This window comes from Numida meleagris, chromosome 11, assembly GCF_002078875.1.
Source record: "Numida meleagris isolate 19003 breed g44 Domestic line chromosome 11, NumMel1.0, whole genome shotgun sequence".
NCBI classification, from domain to species: Eukaryota; Metazoa; Chordata; class Aves; order Galliformes; family Numididae; genus Numida; species Numida meleagris.
In genome coordinates this window covers 13,924,370-13,947,822 of record NC_034419.1, presented here as the reverse complement: position 1 = coordinate 13,947,822, position 23,453 = coordinate 13,924,370, and the positions used below count along the sequence as shown (strand labels likewise).

Below are 23,453 nucleotides of genomic sequence, written 5' to 3'. Positions count from 1 at the left end.
TGTAAAAATCAAACCGGAGACAAGAGGACACGTTTCAGCTCTATGGAAATGAGGTGATTTGCTAGCTCCCACTTGAAGGCAGCAAGCTGAAAGTGAAATGCTCATATGGAATGTGCCAGTGTGGTCAAACTGTGTCTTCCTTCTGGCAGTGACCCAGCAGCAAGACAGTGCGGTGTGCAGGATTGCCAGTGCTGTGTATTACGTTATTGCTGCTCTTTCAACTGATGTTCAGAATAGAGGTTATCACTGGGCTGTTTTTCTGCAGAAGTCTATTGCATTTAGGCATGTCTAATTGAGGAAATCTCACCTGCACACAGGGAGTGCTTGTCCTATCACCTGTCTGATAGTATGGGATTGTATTACAGTGCCTCTTTGTGCTCAGAGTATGTGCCCTTTTAGACCCATGTCTATATACCAATTGCAGCAAGTATTTTGGTGATCTTTTCATTTAGTCTCCCTCTGGCCGTGCTTACAGAAAAACAACAAATATAACCAAAATATAGGAAAAACAACTCCTCCTGCTCGATCTGAGCCCCCAGTTTTTTTGTGGGTCTCAGAAAACTCAGCTCCACGGCTCTGACTTCAGCCAGGCACTCATCAGCCCATTGATTTCTGCACAGATCATGGTCTCTTTTCCCAATTACCATGACTGCAGGAGGCTTAGAATTGGTGGTTTTATGTTGTTTGAATACAAATTAATCGTTAGAAATATTAATAATGACTGCTTGACTTTATAATTAGCTATGCATTTATATTGTGTGCAGGAGCCGTTAATCTTCAATGATCACGATCCAAATAATCCATTTGTATTTAAATAAATTGATGTGTAATAGCTATCTTAATCAATCTAAATTAAATTCTTATTTAGGAGTCTTTGCTTTGTCACTTATAACTTTTCTTTGGCTGGCAGCAGTTTGGTTTGGAGGACAACAGGCTTTGCTTGGCATCCAGAGCCCCAGAGGAGCCGAGTGGGAAAAGAGCCTTGGGTCTGCTCCCTTTGCAACTTCCCCATCCATTGGTTGTTAGGAATATGGATCATGATCATGGGACTGGACTGCTGGAGACAGAGGTTTGTGTCTTCTGTCGCTCAGCCATTGGATGTCTCCAGAAGTGGATTCCTTGGATCTGAGATCACTGAAAATTAACTTCCCTTTTTCTCATTCAGAAAAAATTCTCAGTTATCTGCTAATATTTATAATGGCTTGTTTGAAGTCGGTCACTTTATTGATTTAGCAAGATAACGGCTCTCCTGGCTGATTGTCACACCTGGCCAATCCCCAGGTGAAGGACACGAGTTTCAGAGCAGCCCATGACAACGTACAGAAGTGATGACTGCAGGGGGCTGGGAACTGTGCACTGATTTTGTAGCACTTGTGGCTCTCAGTCCCACACAGGTGAGCTGAGTTTTGTGGTTCAATTCCCCCACCCACACAGCGCAGATTCAATTTTTCAGGACCCTGTGACTTTACCCACCTTAAGGGGACAAATATTTGGATGCTTACTGAAGCTGGGAGGTTTTACTGGGAGGAGGAATTGAATTTTGGTGCTTTTCTAGGTAGTTGTCCTTGGCCATTTTTTGGCTGTTGAAGAAAAGTTAAATGTATTGTTTCCACAGATGAGAGGAATGCTCCTTGCTGATGGATAAGCTATGTGACATTGCTTAGAGCCACATCTGCATTCAGTAGGTGAGGATCACAGCAATTCTCTTCTCTTTTGGGGAAACTGTGGTGGTATTTTTTTTTTTTTCACTAACAAAAGAGATGTACTCTTTTTATTGAGCACAGTCAAAACCTGAGGAAATGATTCCTCTCTGGAGGACTAGAGTGGGTGTAAATATCTATGTAGTGAGCAAAGACTTTGAAATCCCACCAGGGAGTTTCTGGAGGTGCTGAAAATTCTGTTTTAAATAGTTTTCCAATATGTTTCTTATCCCAGTGAAACTCCTGTCAAAGCAATCATAAGCAAAGACATATCTTGCTTCAGATTGATCTTATTTTCCTGTCTTCTTCTTAATGAAAATAAACAAAATAACAACAAAATATGAAACAAGTTAAGATGCCAGTGCAGGTTGCCAAAATCTGCTGTGCTTGGGGCCATTGGGGGAGGCTGGGTGCATTGCATGTTGTGTTGGGTGTGTTGCACGAGGATGTTGACCAAAAAACAAGCCAGAAGAAATAAAAGAAACAAAGGCACCAAAATGAGTATGGGTGGGGTGGGTGCTAGGTCAGCCTCACCTGAGGTCTGCTGTTGTTTATTTTGGTAGCTGTTCCCAGCTGAATTCTTTATTTTGTGGGGTTTTGTTCACTGAAGCTGTTTGCAGTTGCCTTTCGTTTTCCCTAGTCACTTTCCCAATGGCCAATTGCTGTCTCCCCTTATTGCCTGCAATCATCTGAGCAACATTTATTTTTACTTCTTCTTCAAAAAAATTCCTCTCCCTTTGCTACAGGATGGATAACATCCTATTTGAAGTCAACGGAAAAACTTCAATGAGCCTCAAACTGGACCTGAAATTGTTGCTTCCTTTCAGGTTTCTAAATATGATATTTGCCTCCTAGCAACCATCGTTTGCAGGCAGTGTTCCAGCAACATTTAGCTCTTGCTTGTGTGCAGCCATTGGCATCCCTGGGCATCCCGCAGAGCTTTACAATGCACCCAGGGCTAGTAACTCACTCCACTCACTACAGGTGTCACACGGAGAGCAGTGTTGCACAACAGCCTGAAATGCAAGAGAAAGTGCTGATCAACAGAGGCTGTAAGAGGAGGAGAGGGAGCATTGTGGCGTAGATTGATACCCCAGGTGTGACAGAAGTGCCCAGAGGATGTTTGAGGATCACTTGTGGATTTGCTGCCTGGAGCATCCCAAGTGGGTGGTAAAGCTCAGCCTGGGGGCTGCATTTTGTGCAAGGGTTTGTCCCAGCTACAGTCTTCCAGTACTGCTTTTTGGCAGCCAATTTGTTGCCTTTTTCTTCCTTTAGTTATGGCAATTCATCACACCCTGCCAGTTCACTCTTTCTGATACACTGGGATGTGAATGTCATTTGTTCGGGTAGGACAAGGTGAAGCTTGCCTGCTGGGAGCAGTGATTTTTCCTTCGGGACCTGGCAGATGCTCTAAGTTGGGTGAAGACTTTGGGCTCTTTGGTGCCCTTCTGCTCCTTCTCTCCTGTTCTCGGGTGCCCATTCTTTAGCTTCAGTTCCTGCAGTGTATCATTTTCTCTTGCTGGTAAGCAGCAAGCTTTCAAAGGCAGATTCTCAAAGCAGTCCCTGAAATTATGCTGCAGTTTTCCTTTCTCCCAAGTGATTTATACATACAGCTTCCTCTATAGAAAATGCCATTCATTACCTAGAATTATTAGCCCTTTTTTAAGGATCTCACAATAGACATCTTACAGGGGCTGCATGAATAACCCTCGGTCTACTGTGTCCTATCTGAAAGCTGCCAGTGACTCTTCCTTGTTTGCTAGCCACTAATTTAAGATCCAAAGGACTTGTTGCTGGTGACACTGGTGGGGTGACTCAAGGTTACTTTGTTATGGTGTTTCATGAAGAATCTTCACTTTCATTAAAGGAGACGAAAAAAGTAAAGATTTAGTGCACTGAAACATTTCCAGAAAGCAAGCTGAACATGCAGAGCTGCAGGGCTAGAATTTGGAAGGCAAGTTAAGACTCTGCAGCCTTGAAAATGTAAGAGTTATTATTTTTAGATGTTGTGATGCTTTTAATGAATTCTTGAATTTTTTAAGCCCGGAGCAGTTTTATTTGGAAGAATTATAGTTTTAAGCTGCAGTGCACCTTTTGGAATCTTCCCTGGTTTTGCTGAGTGGGAAGGGGATGCAGAAGAGCATTACATATGTATATACATATATTTTGTATGTTGCATATATATACATACATTTACTGTATCTGTTTTGCTAAGTGGAGAGTTTGTGCAGGCTGCCTCTTTACTACAAGAGGACAAGAAGTTTAAGAGGAATGACACAAATATGTGGTGAATTTTACTGGTGCAACAGTCATGAGATCTGGATCATATAGTAACTGCTACTTAACAATTGTCTCTTCCACAGCAATTAAGAATCTATGAAAGTTGAAAGATGATGAGTCTGAGATGATAATTGGTTTGTGCAGAGCCTAATGAGACTATTTTCTTGATAAATAGATATTTCTTGAGAATAGGAAGACTAACTGATGAGTATTTTAAATTAATCTTATCTTTTTTCCATCATAGAATCTTCATCAAAAACTACACTTTATAAAAACTGTACTCACATTAGAAATGGGGTTTATTTACTCCTGCTCAGTATTTGTACTCTAGTGATGCTGAGAAGACCCAGTCCAAGATCTTGTGTGTCCCATGCCAAATTGTTGGGCATTTGGATCATGCTATACTGAAAGCCCAGGCAACTCCAAAGCAGTGCTGGTGTCTGTTCTCTCACAGAAGACTGTCCAGATGTCTCCAAGGGCAATGCTCAGATGGCAGTGGGGACAGCAGGGAAAGTGCTCAGTCACTTGTTGGGGTTGTTTCATCTGAGGATGATGGCTGACCTAGGCACAAGCTGGACACTGCTCTGGGATCAAATCCTGGAGCTGCCTCTTGGAGCAGCAAAAGCAATATGAGGGTTACATATGATGCCTTATTCTGTTTCTCCAACTTTACCTGAGGCTCTGCATGTTAGTTTTAGGGGATGCGTTTCCAATAGTAATTTCAGTCCCCATTGATGTGGCCACTTCACAGCCATTTTGGCCATAGTGGGAGCTGTGCACATGCAGCCTGAACCCACTTTGTCAACGTGGATTACGGAATGCTGTCACGTTAGATCTCTTGGCCAGCTCAGATGACATATGCTATAATAATGATTTGACTGCAAGTAAAATAATACAGAGATATATATTGATGTTTCAGTTACCTCTTAAATTGCATTTGCTGAGATCCCTGGGCCTGACTTGGGCATTAAAGTATGAATTGTATCTGACTCTGGGAACACATCATTTTTTTTCTGCTCAACCTATGTGATAACTTGCGTTTCCATCCTTCTGTAATTGTCTCTGCTTTAAAGAATGACCCAAAATTATATTTACATAGTAAATTAATGTTCATTTCTTAGATAGAAAGGATTGCTCCAAGGAACCTGCATAAGTGCATTTTTCTCTGCTCCTCTTCTGCGGTCTCAATCATAAATAAGTAGCTGAGTACTCATGGGACAGCGCGAGGGCTTCTCACAAGCAATTGTTTTTACAGCTCTTTTATGGCCGGAATGTTGAGGAACTAACGGTTTGAAACAGAATCAGTGGGGGTTGTAAATATGTCTCTTAATGTGTTTTTTTTTCCCCTTCCAGGGAATCAGGTGATGGTAGAATGGAGATTCCTGAAGAAGCTCCTTTTGAAGGCAAAGGTGACCTCTTTTCAGCAGCGTGCTAGTTGACATGGTGTGGACAGCTGCTGTGACTGCAAGGCAAGTTTCTTTCTTTAAGGAGGAAGAATCCACACGTTTCGCCAGGGATAATTTTAAATGCACAAGAATTCTCATGTAGTACGAAATACTACTGAGCTGTTTCCTGAGACATATGCTTAGATAGGATTTTCTCTGGAGAAAACAAGAGGGAATGTTACATGCCAGATGTCTTAAACAGACTTGCTAAACAAGGTCATTATAATTTGTCTGTGTTCAAAACAACTTCACTTGCTGCATCAGGAATTATTATTTCCCTGACACTCCATAGAAGGTGCAGGTCTTAAAAGCATCCGGTGATTTTTATTTATTTTTTTAATTGATATTCTGAATGGAAATATTCTCCTCTCCTAAAAGGAAACCAAATGAAACCAAGCGTTGAGTGCTGCTGCGCTGCGCCTCTGTTGAGAGCAGGGATGTGGGAGAGCAGAATGGTTTCACCTTCATCTGCTGCACCGCCACAGCAAGACTGAGAGAGTGAACGCAGTTCTGCTTCCTGCATCTTGGAGAGGATGCTGCAAAACTGGAAAGGAGGCCGTAAAGAGCCATAGTAATGATATGAGGGCCGGAAAATGTGCCTGATGGTTTGAGATACATAGAGTTCAATCTGTTTAACTTATCAGAAAGAGATTGCAGCTTAAAATGGAGCAGAGGGTTTACATACTTTTGTGTAGAATGAATACTAGGTAAAAGGGTACTGTGCGATTCCCACAGAGGGTGGTTGTGTAAATACTGCTCTCATGATGGTTAACCAGCTCACGGAATTAACCCTTGAGGCTGAGGCTGGAGGCACAGGTGTTGTTCCTGTGATTTGTCTTCTGTACTTCTCTCTCCACCACATTGTTGGTAAAAGGGCATCCTTCATCCAGAGCTCCAACAGGACTTTTAATCAGAATAATGCACTCCAGAATAGCTTCTCATTTATGCTTCCTGCTTCCCTTTGTTCTTTAAAGCTTTTCTCACTAAAAGAAAAGGCAAAAAGAGCAGGGAGGAACATGGAAACGAGTTGCGCTACTCATTTCCTGGTTTTGTTTAAAAAAAAATAAAAAATTGGAAAGCTTTCAAAATCCTTGAAGCTCTGCTGGTGGAAATACCACATTTTACAGTCAGACCAGTAGCTGGGCTTGGGGGAGAAGCCCTGCACTCCATCCAGCCAGTTCTTGTAGCTATCTGAAAGGATTCTGTTATTTTTCTTCAGCTAATTTTAATCTATTGTATTAGCCAATAATATTCTAACATAATAAGGTTGGAATATTACCTCCTTCCTGGAGGAGGAAGTGGAGCAAGCTTGGATGACATGGCAAAGGATCCTGTGGGTATCAAATCATGGCTTGTTTCCTTTTTCAGAGCACTCACCCTGCAACAAGGGGATGGGTATGGAGGGGAGAGAGGGGATCCTTGGAAAAGCCCCAGCTTCTGCAGAGTCTGCAGGGAAAGGAATGGACGGGGCAGGGAGAACAGTCAGTCCCCACAGCTGGGCTTTGGGGTTCCCCTCCCACCACATGGGAGCAGTGCTTTGTGTACACATCATAGCATAGAAGGCACACCGTCAGCTGCAGTTTGGTGATTGTTCTGGGACTCTTGCCCCTCCAGATCTTCAAGGAAGGACTTTATTTATGCTTTGACATTTTCTTTGCTAGAGGATTGTTCTTAAAATGCTGTGGTTTGTGGATAAAATATTGTTTATGTCTAAAATACCCTTGAAGTTCAGTTGGGTCCTGAGCTGACCTTGCCTAGCACTCCGATCTTTCAGCTTTCATTTGATCTGCCTCTGAATGTAAGACATGTTGCTCCTCCCCTGTACACCACAGAGAGCTTGCTCCCCAGCACATACCTAATTTGCAGCTAATACTCTCATTGTGGCTACTTTAATAAGAGTACAGATTTTTTCTAAATGAGATGCATGTGTGGCTCCTAAACTGACATTTTCTGTCTCAGCTTAAACTTTTCGAGATGCCACATCATACTTAATTTTCGGTCATCTTTTCTATTGATTTCATTCCTAGCCTTCATCAAAATAATGCCGAAGAGGAGACTGGGATCTACCCTGCAGAGAAGGAAGAAGCAGAAGCCATCTACTTACACTGCTCTGTTGACCTTCTGCTTTTTGGGTAATACTTTTGGGTTGGGGAATAATATTATCTAAATCATGTTTTTTCTAAGGATGGGGGTCCTGGCTATTTTCTCCCTTGCTTTTCTCCTAGAAAGCATCTCTCACATGGGACACAGAGCTGCGAGGTGGTACCGGCTCCTTCCAGGACAGGCTGGAAGCTCAGAAGATGACTGTCGCGTTCTTGCAAAGCCGCAGACACTGAGTACAATAAGGTCGAGCCCAAATCCTGATGGGGACCAAAGTTATAACTCAAACAGCTGGAGCTGAGAAAGGCCACTGGATCCGCTCCAGAAAGCCTGGCATGTTCTGATGTTTGTGGAATATCCTCTTATTTCTTACCAGGGCACACTGCTGGGATGAGAACAAGCTTATGATGCCGAGGGATCTCCTGGGTTCAGCTGGAGCAGAAATACCTTGTGGTTTCTCTACATCTGGGGCAAATTATTAAGTCCTGGAACACATGAAGATTAATAATAAGCATAAAAAGCTTTCCTTCCACCCCCCGTCACCTCCTCCCACTGACACAATTTAAAGATTTAAAATCAGTTTGTACCGCGGCCAGAGATTGGAGTTATGATTGTAATGTTTCCATTTAGAACAAGGAAATTGAAGTAGGGCAATTAATCAATAACAATACGGGAAAGTACAGACTGAGACAGTCGCTTGAAGCTCGCATGCTTAGCTGGCTGAGGGGAATTTTAGGAACTTCTGTCTCTTACTGCCCTATACGTTTTATGTTACCAACTTCCAAGTGCCGAGAGAAACAGTGCTTTGTGTTTGTACTGCTTCACCCAAACCCATTCATTTGCAGGGAGCGGATACTTAATTACGAATAATCCCAAAGTGTTTCTCTGTCTGCTGTACAAACTGTGCACTCAGGCCCATTTTACGCAGCCATGAAATGCCATCATCCCTCAGGTGAAACAAAGCAACTCTTCAGCAGCACAAAGCAAGGCTGCACAGCAATTTAGGAAAGGAAGTGAAGAATAATGGATTCATTTGAAACTGCAGGGGGATTTTAACTATGCAGTATGCAATTACCAGAACTGGAGTTTATCCAGGACACTGGGGTTAAGACCCCATCTATTATAAAAGATGCCACAGAATTGCCAGCATCCTTCCCCTCATTTCCTATGTGCTGCTCATTGGGATCCTGAGTGCACTCTGGAAGAGGCCAGTCCTGTTTAGATTGTGAAAAATGATGGGACCTCAGGGTAAGGTGCAGAGGAAAAGGCAGGATTTATCTCAGACCAGAGCTTTCCTTTAACATGGGATACAAAAGCCTTCGTATTAGAGAAGGAAAGGAATGGCTCAAGTATGTGACTGTCCAGAGCCATGGAACCAGGGCAGCTGCGGGTCTGTGGTGCAAGTGATGGGCTGCTGAGCGAACAGCATGGATTTACAGCCTATGTTTTGTCATCAAAACCTTAACCTGGGAATGGACTGTATCCAGATCAAGCTGATGACATTTAGACTGTGAATCCATTTAAACAACCAAATCCTTCCTAATCTAGAACAGAAATTCCACATTTTGGTGGAGGCAGTAAATGAAGGACAGTGTCTCCAGCTTGCTGGTTAGCAGAAAAAGAGTGGTGTCACAGCCTGAAAGATGTAAACCTTGTCTGCATAGCATCTGTTTGGAGCTGTCCCCAGCTGCCTGACCTCTGGAGAGTTTCTTGACCTCTCAAACCCACCAGGTCCTCTGCTGCCTCTCCCTTGTACACATGGGCCTTCCCTCATTTAATAACACCAATTGATAATAGTCAATAAGCCATTTCTCCTGCAGCATTTACACCCCGGTAGAAGCAAAGAGAAGAAGCAGATATGCCACAGGCTGGATTTTAAAGGAGAGAAGAGGGAAGTGAAGCAGCACAGCTGAGCATGGTGTCCATGCATGGAAGCCAGGAGCAGGGCAGGTAAGCAGTAGTGGTTCTGCAGGGTGTATCAGAGGCAATTTGTGCTCAGATATGCGTATATTCTTAAGTCCCATAAAAATAAATTTTGTATGTCAGCATCCAGCATATTGAATACGTATCTATTTCTGGGCATTTGGCTGATTAAATTGAGGGTTGGTGGGTCCTGTGTCCTTTAGCCTAGAGATTCAGGTATTAGATGTGCTCAGTGCTGGAAGTACTTGCCCCTGTTTCCTTCTTTGCATTTACAGTTGAGAGTGTTTAAGTCTTCTTTAGATTTATGTTATTAGCTACCTGTAATTATTGCTTATTTAAATCTGGTGAGAACAGACAAATAAATAAAAGAAGGAAAGATCGCAGTGAATATGGCTAATATGGACTGCTTGCCCACTCACAGGTGCTGGATGAAAAGTTGCCATTTACTAGTGAAACCCCAATAAATAATGCTTCAGTCTTGTAACTGCAAATCTTCCTAATAGAATCTGGCTATTTCATGCCCTGTGCTGTAAATCAGTGCCCCTGACAAATGCTCTTTGAATTCATGGACAAAAATAATTACCAAGATTAAATCAAAAGCATCATGCTGCATGCAGAGGTGGTGTTAGTCAGGATGCTTTTCTATGAACAAAATTGCTTAAAAGTGGCTTATAAATCTGGGAGATGGCTAAGGCTGAACTCAAGAAATGTGACTGGGATGGATTTTCAGGTTTTATTGTGCATAGGTATTGCATGTGGTTGAGTCTTCCAGCTCCTGCAAGACAGCATTCATGGCTTCCCCCATGAAACCCAACAGGTGATGATGCTGGACCCAGTGGCCACGCCCATACCCCTTCTGCATTGACATTCAGTGGCACAGTCTGATTTACACCAGCAGAAATATAGAGAGGACAACAAACAGCAAAATTGTACCCAGGGAGATCGGACACAGTTTGTAGTTTTACTGAGAAGAGGAAGGACAAGCAAAACCTGGAGAAATAAACACTACTGGAATAGACATTTACTCCATTTTGAGAACTGCATGTATTTCCAAGCAGATTGGAAGTGACAGTGCCTGTGATAGCTACTGTGCTGAGCATCAGCCCAGTCACTGAGTCTTTACCCAGTTTTTCTCTTGTACTCGGTGACCATTCCTGGTATATTCCTTGCAGACACTGGTTGAGCCAAAAACTGTATGTGATGCAGCCAGGATCAGTGCTAAGAAATACAAGAATATATGCTTTCCAGCCTCAGCAGGTAAATTAAGTATGCACCAGAGATGGTCTATTCGCTTAATGTGAAATAATGCTCTGTTTCAGATTCATCCTTAATATCCTCTCTTAAACTACTCTAATGTATTTTTTACGTGTAACATTCCAGTCTGGAATAGTTCTCAGCTTATTTTCTTCAGTTCTTCTCTAGGGGAGCAAAGATTTGCATAACATTATGTCAAAAGACCATTGAGGATATATTACATGGAAATTTTGTGAAAACAGATTCATTCTCTGGTTGTGAAGAGGAACTGGGCTCAGAGCACAGCTTTACAAAGCCACCAAAGGCCAGACAACACCCAGCGGTTCTGCTTTCTGCCAGCAGTGCCCAGCAGAAAATGGGAAGGCACTGAAGAGTTAATAGATCTATCACTACAGGACATAGAGCAGACACTGGTGGGGCAATGCAAGAAGAGTGGTTGCAGAAATGCGACTGTGATTCATAAGCTCATGGAAGGGGCAGGGCTGATGCTAAGTGCCCAGCATGGCAGAGCCATGCATGACGCAGCAGCTGTAAACACGCACATCATGGAGCATGCCTTGTTATCCTCAATTCCCATCTCTCAGCACAGATAGAAATTTATATTTGGGAAGGCTTTTAACTTTTAAATAGCGAGCTATGTGCATTTTCTTGGAATTCTGCCTTTCAACAGATGAACAATAACCTTAACTTTTTTAACAGCCTTCATCACGCTGAGAACATTGATAGTAACAGCTATATTTTATTATTTTTATAGCAGGTTGTAAGGGAAATGAATATTACTTGTTGTGTCAAATGAAGGTCACCCTGACCACTGCTTGTTCCAGGGAAACTTTAGTGGAACTGCTGCTGTAGCTCAACTTTGGGTAACATCATTAATGAGAAAGGGGAAAAACAGCCTTAAAAATCCAGTGTACAAAAATATCTGCAAAGTCCAAATAAAAATCAATAGCACAGCATGAAAAATGGCATAGGAAATAAAATAGCTGGTCTGCTGGCTCATTTAGAAATACCATGCCCTGACCTGAAGCTTCAGCTAAGGGAAATACAGGTTTTGTGTTCATTGTTCTAATGAGCTCCAGCCTCAATGAAGAACACCCAGCTACCCCACTTCTGCCTCTTGCTTTCTCTCCTCCTTGCCTGGTTTAGCCTGGACTGCTCCAGAGGCCAGTGCCATGGCACAAGTGTGAGATTTGTGGTCAGAAAGCATTTTGCTGCTATAAGCATGGTGCGAGCACCTTCTAAAGCAGCTCCAGCAAGCGGAGCTCCCCTGGTGTGGATGCTCACATTAACACTAGTGAAAGATTTTAGAGTTATTTCCCTTCCCCTTATGCATGCAAACTTACAAGTCAGTACTTCGTGGTTTGTACCTTAGTTTGTTATGAAAACATGCATATTTGCAGCCTGAGTCAGAGCTGGGCTCCTCAGCTGAAGATCAGCTTTCTGCATTGACTTCTCTTCCAATCCCACCAGCTGGGCATGGTGCTGTTAAAAACATCCTTGGCTACAGGAGGTTCTCATGAGTGCCCAATGGCAACAGGTGTTCTCCAGCCTGCTAAGGAGGTTTTAAATGGGAGAAAAAATGCAACTTAGTTACATATGTTCCTCAATGGGAGGAAGCTGACCTGTGGAGGAGATGACTCCAGTACTGATAGCACCGTCTTCTCAGCATAACTGTGAGTGAAGCCTGTTGTGCTAGATCGGGTTAAACTGTGTGAAGCTGGATTAGGATTAAATCAGGGGAGTTTGTGGCTGCTGCTTTGAGGTGGTATTCCAAAAACTTTGCTTTCTTCTGTGTTATGGAGTATGACTTTGCCCATTCTGTTGCTATCATTTTCGTTGTAGACTGTCGAATCATAGCTAACGGGCATGTGGGGGAAGAAGCAACACAGTGGGTGTGCAAGAGCAGAAATTATCCTTAAAGTATGTTGGGGTGGAACAGCAACAATTAAAAGAGGATAGCAATTGTCTCTTTATCTATTGGAGGTTTTCCCCACCCAGAACTAGTCTTGAGAATCTTCCTGCTTTTTCCAAAAACAAAGGACTTCTCATATCTAAAGCACTTCAGAGTAATTTCATCTCCTGTTTAACTCCTGGCTAATAATTTCATCTTTCATTTCCTCCTATTGTTCCCTCTGGCATGCATCCCATCTATTATAAGCCCCAGATATCATAAAGTAATTTTTTTAGATTTAGTGAGAGGGAAATAAGAGTCAGATGGTTTGAAGTAAGATTTTTATAGCGGCACAAGTTCTGGAAGCATTGTACAGAGACTTGTATTAAAGAAATAGCTCCATGGGAGGAAACAGGAGTGAGGAGACAAAGCAGCCCTAGCTCTCTGTAAGAGCTGTGTTACTGCCAAGGCAAGAGTAATTGCTCCTATTTAGGAATCCAATGCAAAATGGTGCTTTGCCAGCACTAAGGAGGGATATGAGATTTTCACAGGCACAAAGTAGCCACTAGTTTATTGCTCAAGGCAGCTGGGCGTTTCTGAAAATCTCCATCTAACTGCTGTATTGAAAAAGTTGGCTGCAAGATAATGTGTTTACAACATTAATGTCTGTAAATATGGTTCTTGCTGCTCTGACTGCATGCACAATGGCAGCAACTGCAGATTCATGCTACCTGGACATAAGTGTGTATTTTTCTACTGGTGCATAATATCTCAAGGTGTTGTCTTGCTTCTGCATCATCTCCCATTATTCCAAGAGATAGAGCTCTAAGAACTTACATTTCTTCTATCTTACGATGATGGATCAGAATCCCCAAAATACCCAGCACAGTCTGGAATTAGCAGGCTTGTCTGAGAGAGGTATGTGTGCAGCTCTGCTAATGAACCCCTCTGGATGTGTTTCTTTTCCCTCCTATCCATATCGGTGTTTGCCTACCGAGATGAATGTGTGTGATTTGGCCATTTAGACAGGAGGAGATAATGGGACGTCCTGGAGGACTCATCAAACTGGTCCCACTGGCACAGCTACAGAGAAGGTGTGTGGAGGAGCAAAAACTGGGTTTTATTTGCATTGAGTTCCTCACTCTGTTCAGAAACAACACATTTAGCATGCAGGAGATAGGATATTGAGTCAACAGATTGTCCCAAGAGTGCTAAACTGTAAGAAATCTTCTACACATTAGAACTAACTTTGAGTCAGAGAGGATAGTGTTTCAATCCCAGTCACTGTTGGTTTCCTTTCCTTGCTCTGAAATGTAGGATGCCTTATGACCTGTTACGCAAGTAGTTGGCTATGGTCTGATGCATAGAACTTAATATTAATTAGAGCATATTTTAAATCACAGCTTTCCACCAAACTCACCTCCCCCACCTCAGGGCCCTGAGCCGGAAGGAGGGTTGATACTTTGCAGCCATCTCCTGCTATGTGGGTTTGAACACCGTAAAAGCATCTCTGACAGTCTCAGGGAGCCTGAAGTTGTTCATGAGGATATCTTTTACAGATCACCTTGTTTCCTGTGCCAAATCTGTACTGACGGGGAACCAAATGTTGGAAAACTGCAGTTTGCTTTTTCTGAGGACTTTTTTTTTTAATGTGCAGACTGTAGGAGTGCTGCTGTGGGTCAGAGAGGAAAAACTCCCTTTTAGAAAAGGAATTAAACCAACAAGTATAGGGCAGCAGCTCTATCAAATCAGCCAGTGGTCCTATTTCATTTGAATGTGGGGTACCAACACTCGTAATACTTGTTTAGACCAACAGTGCGATCCTCTTTGAGGGATACAAGACAAAGTCTCTTGTGGCGATGTGATGACTTGCACAGCGATAGGTCCTGGCATCGATGAGCTCTGTGTTGCTGAAAACCTATATCTCCAGTAGCCTCCTAGGACTTGTGCTAACCATTCTATTAAGGTGTAATCCTGCATCCCTCAGCACTTCTGGTGACTGCAGTGTGTTTCAGAATATGGTGCAGGGAGGTAGGTCTGGCCCTACAAGCGTTAGACTTTTAAAACCTCATTCTGGATTAATTGTTGTTCACCTGTAACTGTGTTTTGGATTTAATGAACAGTTATGATGATAACCAGGTTCTCACTCTTTATGGAATGGCAGCACTTCATAAATACTGAATTGTGCTCTTTCTACATCTGTGCTGGTTTGCTACAAATCTGGAAATGAAATTATGTGGCTGCTGTCTTAGAACCGTAGCTATTGAATAGCTATTGCCAACAGATTCATCTAAAATACATAAATAAGGAAAGGAATTCCATATGGTCTGGGAAAAATAAATAAATACCACACAAATGTGGCATGGTGTTTCTTGAAGAGGAGGAAAGAGTGTGTTTATTGTTCTTTTCTTGCAGTATGAAGATACTGCAATATTGCAATAAAAGCCCTACTGTCTTTAGCTTCATATTGGATTCCTGACCTCTCAGAGCTTCCTCTACCAGCAGCTCTGTTGTGTGCTGATGATTGAAGTTCCCTGTGAATCTTTGACATGATACCTGCAGCAGCCTATTATGAAGGACACCTTTGAAAGGAGAAAATGGATGTGATCTCTGCACTGGGGCTGCAAGAAGTCAGTTTCCAAACAGGGCCAATATCTTGGTACCGTGTGTCTAATGGCGATAGTATCCCAGAGTGCTGTGTCACTGCACTTGTGAAATCAAAATGAGAAAATAGATAGCAAAGGGAAGTTATTGGAGCATGGATGGGATGTAAAAGCTCAGATTTGTTGTTAAGATGTAACGGGTCGTTGTCTAAGAGACGTAAGACATGGAGAAAGCAATAGAGAGGTTCTTCAGAAATCTCTTCTAGAACTTCTCTTAACCAGCTGTGAGATTAGATGATCTTACATAAGCCCAAACGTATGTTGATATAGCTTATGAATTAGATATGGAGTTTGGGACTAGTTCCTTTCATGTAACCTGCTGTAACCTAGTAACAATGACGTAACTTTGCTGTAGGATTTGCGTTGGCTTGATACGATGAGTTCAGTTGAACTGTAAAGCTCTAGAAATGACAAGAGCATGGTTCTTCCTGAAAGCATTGAAATGCTCTTCTGCTCCCAGGAGATACAGGGAGTTTAAAGGAGGTCAAAAGAACAGAAACCCTTTCAGAGAAGAAGGTAGAAAAGGAGACTTAAAGAGGTTAACAATATGGAGGAAAAGGACAGAGGAAAAAAGGTCTGCAGAGAAAACTTTCAGCGTGGAATGATCCATGTTGAAGATCTTATATTTTTTTAACTTTTTGTTTTGTCTTTTAATTGCCCAGTGGAAAGTATTCAGGAGAGCTGTAAAAAACTAAATATTTTTATGAAGAAGGAGAATTGTCTGTTTTACTGCAACTTGAGGAAGGGAAGTCTGCCAATGGGAAATTCCTGGAAATGTGGCAGACCAAAGGAAAATGGTGAGAGAAGCAAGAGTCAGTGGATTGTTCCAAGCTGGGTCTCTGAGGATCCTTGAGGGTGATGCAAGGCATGGAGATACTGATCTAGGGCAGCACTGAAGCTGCTGTGTAGCTTTAAATCATCATGGGAATGAGTTTGCTGGATGTGCAGACTCAGAAAGATGACCAGAAGTCACTGTGCTTTTCCCCTTACCCTCTGCATAGGGATAATGCGTTATAATGGAGAGGCTCACCCAAAGCAGCAAGGAGTTAAAAACTCTATCAAACTCTAGGTAGATTAAACATTAAATTATTCTGACACATTATATTAAACAGTCAGTTATTTACTAGTGGCACCAGAGAGCGCATGAATTCTCTAGATCAGAACAAATGCTGTGATGCAGTCCAGGCTATTTTTAATAGTAATGCTTTGGACATAGTGTGCTGAATGTGATGTGTCTCATCACTACGCTCATCACTTAAAGCCTTTATAAACAGCCACACTCTCCCAGAAACCAGACGTTAGGCAAGCACTTGGGCAGCAGCACAGAGCAGTGACGTTGCAGCCTGAAAAACATTGCAGAGATCCAAGTAGGGTCTTCAGATGGCTGAATGTTTGCGAAAACATGACGTGGGAAGGAGGGCTTGTTATGGGACTTGGAAGGCTGTATTGACTGTGTCAGTAATGTTTAAGAAGCAAATTCTCTTGAGCTTCCAAATTCCCAGTCCTCTCAGGTTCGGTGCCAATCAAAACAGGAGCAAGTTGCTCAAGAACTCCTTCAGCAAAGGGTAATGTATTTCTTCTGCTCTTTTCAGTAATGTAGCAAACTCCTGCAAATGTCAGGAGGCGGTTGTACAAGGCAGGATGCCACTTACTTACCTGCCTGAGTCAGCTGCGTGGAGATGAGTCGAACAGCAAAGTGCACTGCCTTCCTTCCCTGCAATACTGCTACATGCAAATTGTGCATTCAAGGGTGAGTAACGCTATTGTCAGTACTGTAGTGGGAGCTATTTTTAATTTGCACGATGGTCTAATGTAAGCTGCCCTGGTTTTCTAGTACCCATGCCTCAAGCTGATGCAGGGACAGAGCAGAACCCACTTCCTCAGAGGGGCTATATTATGAGCTGCTTCTTGCTGAACCACTGGTGTAGTAGTAAGGAGCTGTAATGAATGAGTGGATTGACATGGGGCCCAATATATTCTCTGCAGTGACTTGCTCTTGGGAAGCTACCTGCTGCTGATCACTGGGGGAGGAGATGAGTTGGCAGGTCCTGTAGGAAAGCAGCATGTGAAAAGAAAAGAGAGTACAACATGCATGGGAGATGACCACCTTGAGCTCCCAATGTTACGCTGCTGGCTGCAAACCTTTCATAGCTGGGATAGGCTTTTAGCTGTTCTGAGTGCAGTAGTGCAGTGGGCTTTTATTTCTAACTGAAGCAGAGAGGCATACTGAAATACGAGTCATGTCAGAAAACAGACTGTCTAGCTGACCTCCAAAGTAATATCATTTAACAGCATCAACAAATGGACTGACAAACTGCTGGAAAAAAATACACATAAAATATGGAGCAGCAATTGCGTGATTTAAGCCCGTAAGGGCAATGCAGGATTGATGTTCAGAATCTGTTCCCAAGTGCTTTTGTCATCATCTGTTACAACTGCAGTACACTAGCCCAACTGATGCTATTCCCATGGATGTCTTGGCAGTACTTGAGTTACATCCCGCCCCGAGGGAGCTGACCTTTTCATCACTGAGAAGGGAAAAAAGTCCCTCTCAGAATTCCATGACCCTGTTCCAGTTTGACCATGTACTTTCTGATGGCTTGCTGAGGTCATCTGTGTTGACTTACCCTATCCCTGTGCAGTATGATTTGGCAAATCTCTTTGGAGGGAGCCCCTGACTCTGCACTCACTGTGCAGTGTCATGATGCCAAGTTGTGCCTCTTGTCTCAATGTTTCTCATGGTGCTTTGACTTCTTCCCTTAAGCTGAAGCTAAGAGAGATGCAAGGCAAGGAAGTCAAAATAGAACAGAGAGAAGGAGGTGCTGCCTCTTTCCATGAAAAACCATCCTAAACAACTTGGCTGGGATCAGAAAAGTCATGTTGAATTGTAAATGAATGTAGGTAGCATTCACAGCAGTTCTTTCCTACCAACAGGATGAAAGCAAGAGAGCATGTGTTTTTGAGGTGTGCATCAGCAGTAGGGGATTGGTGGGTAAGAGCAGTGTGTAACTGTTGGCTTGTCAAATGTAAAGATCAAAACTATGGAGGGAGAGGGGGAACAAATCCATGAAAAACAGAAACAAAAATAAGGGGAAAATAAGTTGTGGAAAGGAGGAAGAAAACAGAGCTCAGGGAAAAAGTAGAAAGAATACTGAAGAGCATGATCAAAGAAGAAACAAAAATTGGAGAGTGGCACTTTCCTTTTGCCGTTGGAAGCTGAGTTCAAAATTAAAAGTAAGACGTCTGAAAATGAAGGTAATCAGTGAAGCTGGAGACAGCTGAAAGAAAAAAACTCCAAGAGGGCTCTAAAGGCAAGAGAAAAACTGGAAAAATTTCTTGCCTAAACTGTCATCAGCATCTCCCTCCCTCCATCTCATTCCTGCAGTATTGTGTTGCTCGCTCAGTTGCTGGAGCACTGATTATAATGGATAGAGAGAGGGGGAAAAAGAAAAAGAGGTGAGCTTCAGCTCTGGTGCATATTAGCACAGAAGGCAGCACTTCTGAATGTTCGTTATTTATTTTTCTAGCTGGAAGTTATAGACAACTTGAAATGGAAAAACAATTGTAGTGGTGCAGCTGAAACTTTTCATTCGCTGCTCCCCAAGTGGAGCACTACAGGATGTCACAGTGGCATGCTTCAATCTTTATTTCAAATGATTTTAACATAAGTAATGTGGAGAATCTCTACGAAAGTCAAAGTGGGAACACTGTGCGCCAATCACAGCTTTGTTTTGATGCACAGAAATAACAGCTTGCACTCAGAACTCTGCTGCTGCTGTTACTGCCCTCAGTGCTTGAAAGGATGTTTCTCCTCAGCTGACATCTGCCGCTGCTTTTTGATAAATCATGTCAGCTCCTTCAGCACAGAAACCATTGGGGGAAAAAGAAAAATAATCAAAAATGCAGAACAAAATGGCTTGGAGCACCCGGAGATGTTAGCTAGGTGTTAGCTACCCCTCTCGCCCAGTAGTCTGAATTCCAGTCCAGAGACTGAAGTTTAGGAGACAGTTCAAATATTTGCACTTCTTAATGCTCCTTTTTAATAGATAAATAAATAAGCCTTTGTTATGGTGCTATGGAAAATCTGACAGCGTTTCACAGGGATCCAGCTGAACGAGCAGTCCTGAGGGCTGAGATCACTATGGGGATGGTAAGGAGGCCTGACTGTGCTAGCACAAAGGGATGCTGCAGCCTGTGCTACCCAGATGAGCTGCCGGGGCAGTCGGGCTATTACATCCTTGGTAGAATGCAGCCATTCTGACAATGAATCCAGCTACGTACTGTGATAAATGCAGGTGTTCAGATCCCCTTTCCTCCATGCCTAAGTAAAACTCTTTTAGTTTTTAGTGAAAAATATTTTCATAAAGACAATGCGGAGTCAGTTGCCCTGCCACTGGGATAACTGCTAGACTACTGCACCTTGGACATGGCAGAGGAACTGCGCTGGGGGAGGAAGATGTGCCCAAAGGGACTTCAACAGAAACTCTGCCTGCTGGAAACCCGGAGCACTCAAACTCAGCACATCCTGTGCTTGCCTATCTTCCCCTTTTTGATACTTATCTACAGATCTGCATTCCCCATTGATTTCATATTACTGAAAATAACAGCTCCGGCATGGAAAAGCTACCAGTGTTGTGCTAGAACTGTTTAAAATGAATGGCTGTTTTTTCAGATACTCTGAAAAGACCATAAAGTAAAACTGACTCTTTCTCCATATATTAAGCTCAGCTGCTGCCTCCCTTTTTCTGATCTAATCTGCAATAGGTGGTTGTCATATCCTGAATGCTTCTCCACCTGGAACTGTCTATGGTTTCTGTAATAAGTCAGACATTCCTACCGAGAAACACAATACGCACGTAAATCTGGCATGCTGTTCGTTACAGAAGGCTAAATCCTCTATCATCCATCCCATGACAAAGTCTGAGTGGTTGCAGCAATGTACCACCACAGATTACATCTCCAGAATGTAATCACCGCAAACTTTTCTCTTTCTGGAATAAACAGTACAGCTGAAATGTGAAAATATTTCTGCAGACGCTGCAGTGTCACTGCAGTGAGAGAACAACGCTGTGTTATCGATTCAGCTGAAACGCTTCTTGCAGAGCAAGCATCAAAGTAAGGCTGTTTTATCAGTTTACATATTTTAAACGGAGAGTTTATGTCTTGCGTAATCCTCCTCAAGGCGTTCTGGTGGCTGAGCAGAACCACTGCCAGAAGCATCTGCTTCCTGATCTGCAAATGTAATTTCTGCTCCCCTCCTTCCATTTCTGGGCTGACTTCTGGAGTTTTTCCTGTGCTGTTGCTGAACGTGATACTGGTGTTTTTAATGAGGAAAACATGGTTTTGGATTTTTTTTAAAGGGATTTCTGAGTTTAGACAAAAAATGATTCCTCTGCTGCTCTGAGATCAGTCTCCTTACAAAAGTTTGCTGGAACAACCTTCTTCCTGTGCAGAGGATTGTACCAGGGTGAAAACTACTGCATCCTGCTTGGCTTCAGGTCTGCTGTGTTGCCCTCCAGCTATCTGTTCACCAATCCCTGTATCTCTTGAGCTGCTCAGATAGAAGTGATCAGATCAAGTATTAGGGACCAGCTTGTCTCCACAGCCAGACCTGATGGCAGGCAGGGTGCTTTAATGCAGGGCTCCTGCAGCATGACATCCTTGCAGATCTCTCCAAGGCCAGTTGGATGGGGCTCTGGGCAGCCTGATTTGGTGCCTGATGTAGTGGTTGGCAACCCTGCCTGCAGAAGGGGGGTTGGAACCAGATGGTCTTCTAGGTCACTTCCAATCCAAGCCATTCTAAGATTCTGTCTCCTCCTGTTTCTGCTATTTCTTGATGTTAAGATGGTTATCTTAGATAGTTTATGCCAGGGATCAATTGTGGGGACTACAAAAAGTAGTTTAGTAACCACACTTTTGCACAGATGCTAGCTCAGAATCTTCCTCCATCAGCTTCATGGGAGATGTAACAAAGATGAAGCTGTTTTAAGATGTAGGTGAGGTAGGCTCATTGCTCTCATGGACTAAATATCTCAGGTGGGAACTCTGCTGCAGTTCCTAGCAGAGAAAATGGTTTGGAAATGAAAGCCCTTCTACTGTGTAAATGCTCACAGGTAGTGTCCTGAATATTTGGATATTTCTGTCTTTGCAGTAAAACCTGAGTAACGTGGACTGACTCATGCTTATATGCTTGTGAGGTCCACCTCCTGTGGTCTCCTAACCCTCTATGCCCTGCATCCAAGATTGGGTTGAGATTCCCTTGGATGTTTTGGAAATAATGATGCCCAAGCTGAGAAATGGTGCAGTATCTGCTGCTAACTTTCTTCATATCCTGTGATGAAGACACCTGGCTGAGGTGAAGCAGACCTCTCTGGGTCTGCTGACAATGCCCTCAGCAGGTGAGGAGTGCTCCTCATCCCCCTCTATTGGCTGGGGGCTGTTTTTACCTCTGCTGTTGTCCTTTTCAGGTGGTAGTAGCAGTGAATTGTTTTTTTTCTTTCATCCAACTTAAAGTCTCTAATATCTATTTTTGCTCTGTGTGGCAGTTTTGGGGAGAGAGAACTGGTGCAGCAATTCTTTTTTGGCACACTTTGTTCCCAAGCAGAGGAAGTTGTAAAATTGCTGATAATGAACTACCTCATTCATAGCTCATGACAGAAATGACTGCCTCTTGTCAAGGCACAGTCTTCATGGAGAAGAGCTGAGGATTGAGAAATGCAATGAGTTGTCATTCTGACTCTTTCTTTTACCGTTGCTGCTCTTTTGCCTCGAAGCTCTATCTTCAGTTATTTTCCAAGAAAGGAATTGGCAGGTTTTCTCAAGGCTCTGCTCACTGCTTGAGCATTTAACAACACTTCCCCAGTGCCATTTCTCTGTTGAGGGCTCTACTGACCAGATGTCAAAGGTTATTTTGAGCTGTTTCAAATCGTTGACATTTCAGCTCCTGCCTTGTTACTGAGGTGTTGTGAGAAATGTTTTTTTAAGTGTATTTACTAACAGAATAATAATTCCAAATTCACTTCTCAAGATGCAGAAAGGTATGTTAGTCCATGAAAGGAAGCAACCCAGGACTGAAACATGACTCTTGGAAACAAGAAGTCAAGCTATTTTTATGGGTATAACTTAAATCCAACTAAGCTACGGGAGAGTCAGACATACTGTCTTGCTCATCTTCTATTTTTTGTATTAAGCATAGTAAGTCAAAGATTCATTTTCTCAAAGAGCTTCCTATTTAGTGTACTTAACAGACTTCTGGAAAAACAAATTATTTAGGGGTTGGACTTTGATTTTGTTTTTGTTTTTCCATCTTTGGTCCCACTCTATCTCTGGAACATCAGGAGATATGTTATGACTTCAAAGAGGATGGATCACGGCTGTGTATGGTTACAGTCATTCCTGGGAATCTAAATAATATTAAGTGACGTGGACTACTTGAAAGGCTACATTGACCCAAGCCTCTGACTTTTGTTATTGCTTCTGGATTTATTTTTTCTGGGCATTTCTAAGAAGTTATTTTGACTATAAAATTGCTGTCGGTTTGCTCCCCTTTCTGCTTGGCTTGTGGCTTCCCTCTGAGACTTGCAGTGAGGGGAGTAATTAAATTGGCTGGGAGAACAGAGAAGGGTGAGTGATGCAAGGAGGTGGCCTGTAAGTCCAGGTCTCCTTTCCAGAGACCTCTGTCTTCAGAATATCAGCTAAGGTTGTGTGGAAGTAGGAGGCACACCATGCAATATATAATGTGAACAGAATGCTATTTATTTCCTATTGACATATATCTGTTGGAAGAGATGTCTTGGGTACATACAGGACAAAGCCATTCAGGACACGTGTTTTGGTGGTTTCCTTGACTTCTTGGTAGGGCCTGGGCTAAACTATGAGACAAATACATCTCATTGTTACTTTCCCACACATTATCTCCCCTCTGCATTTCTGGCTCTGGTTTTAGATGCAGTAGGAGCTGATCTTCTTCGAGGTAGGGCAGCTATTCTGAAGAATGCTCTTTCAGCTAGAATAAACAAGATCATAGTCTTCTAATCAGGCTGAGGTTCTTCCTGCCTCAAAGATCTGGTGCAGTCATTGTACCCATCACACCAGGTGACAAATGGCAGTGAAATTGTAATGGCTACTTTTTACATGTGCCATGTTAACTTGGTAAATGCAATTTATGTTACTCCACCCGGGGCTGTGCTTAACAGGA

General features: G+C 42.8%; 1 long non-coding RNA gene across 2 annotated transcripts in view; it reads left to right on the top strand.

Annotated features, from left to right (window-relative positions):
* Nucleotides 12,062-23,453, top strand: part of LOC110404897 — an 83,411-nt gene continuing 72,019 nt past the window's right edge. The window contains exons 1-2 of one of the 2 annotated variants that reach the window (XR_002442544.1): nucleotides 12,062-12,375; nucleotides 16,849-17,006. This is a non-coding gene — a long non-coding RNA (uncharacterized LOC110404897). The remainder of the gene's footprint in view (nucleotides 12,376-16,848; nucleotides 17,007-23,453) is intronic. The other variant, XR_002442545.1, reaches the window with a different exon arrangement.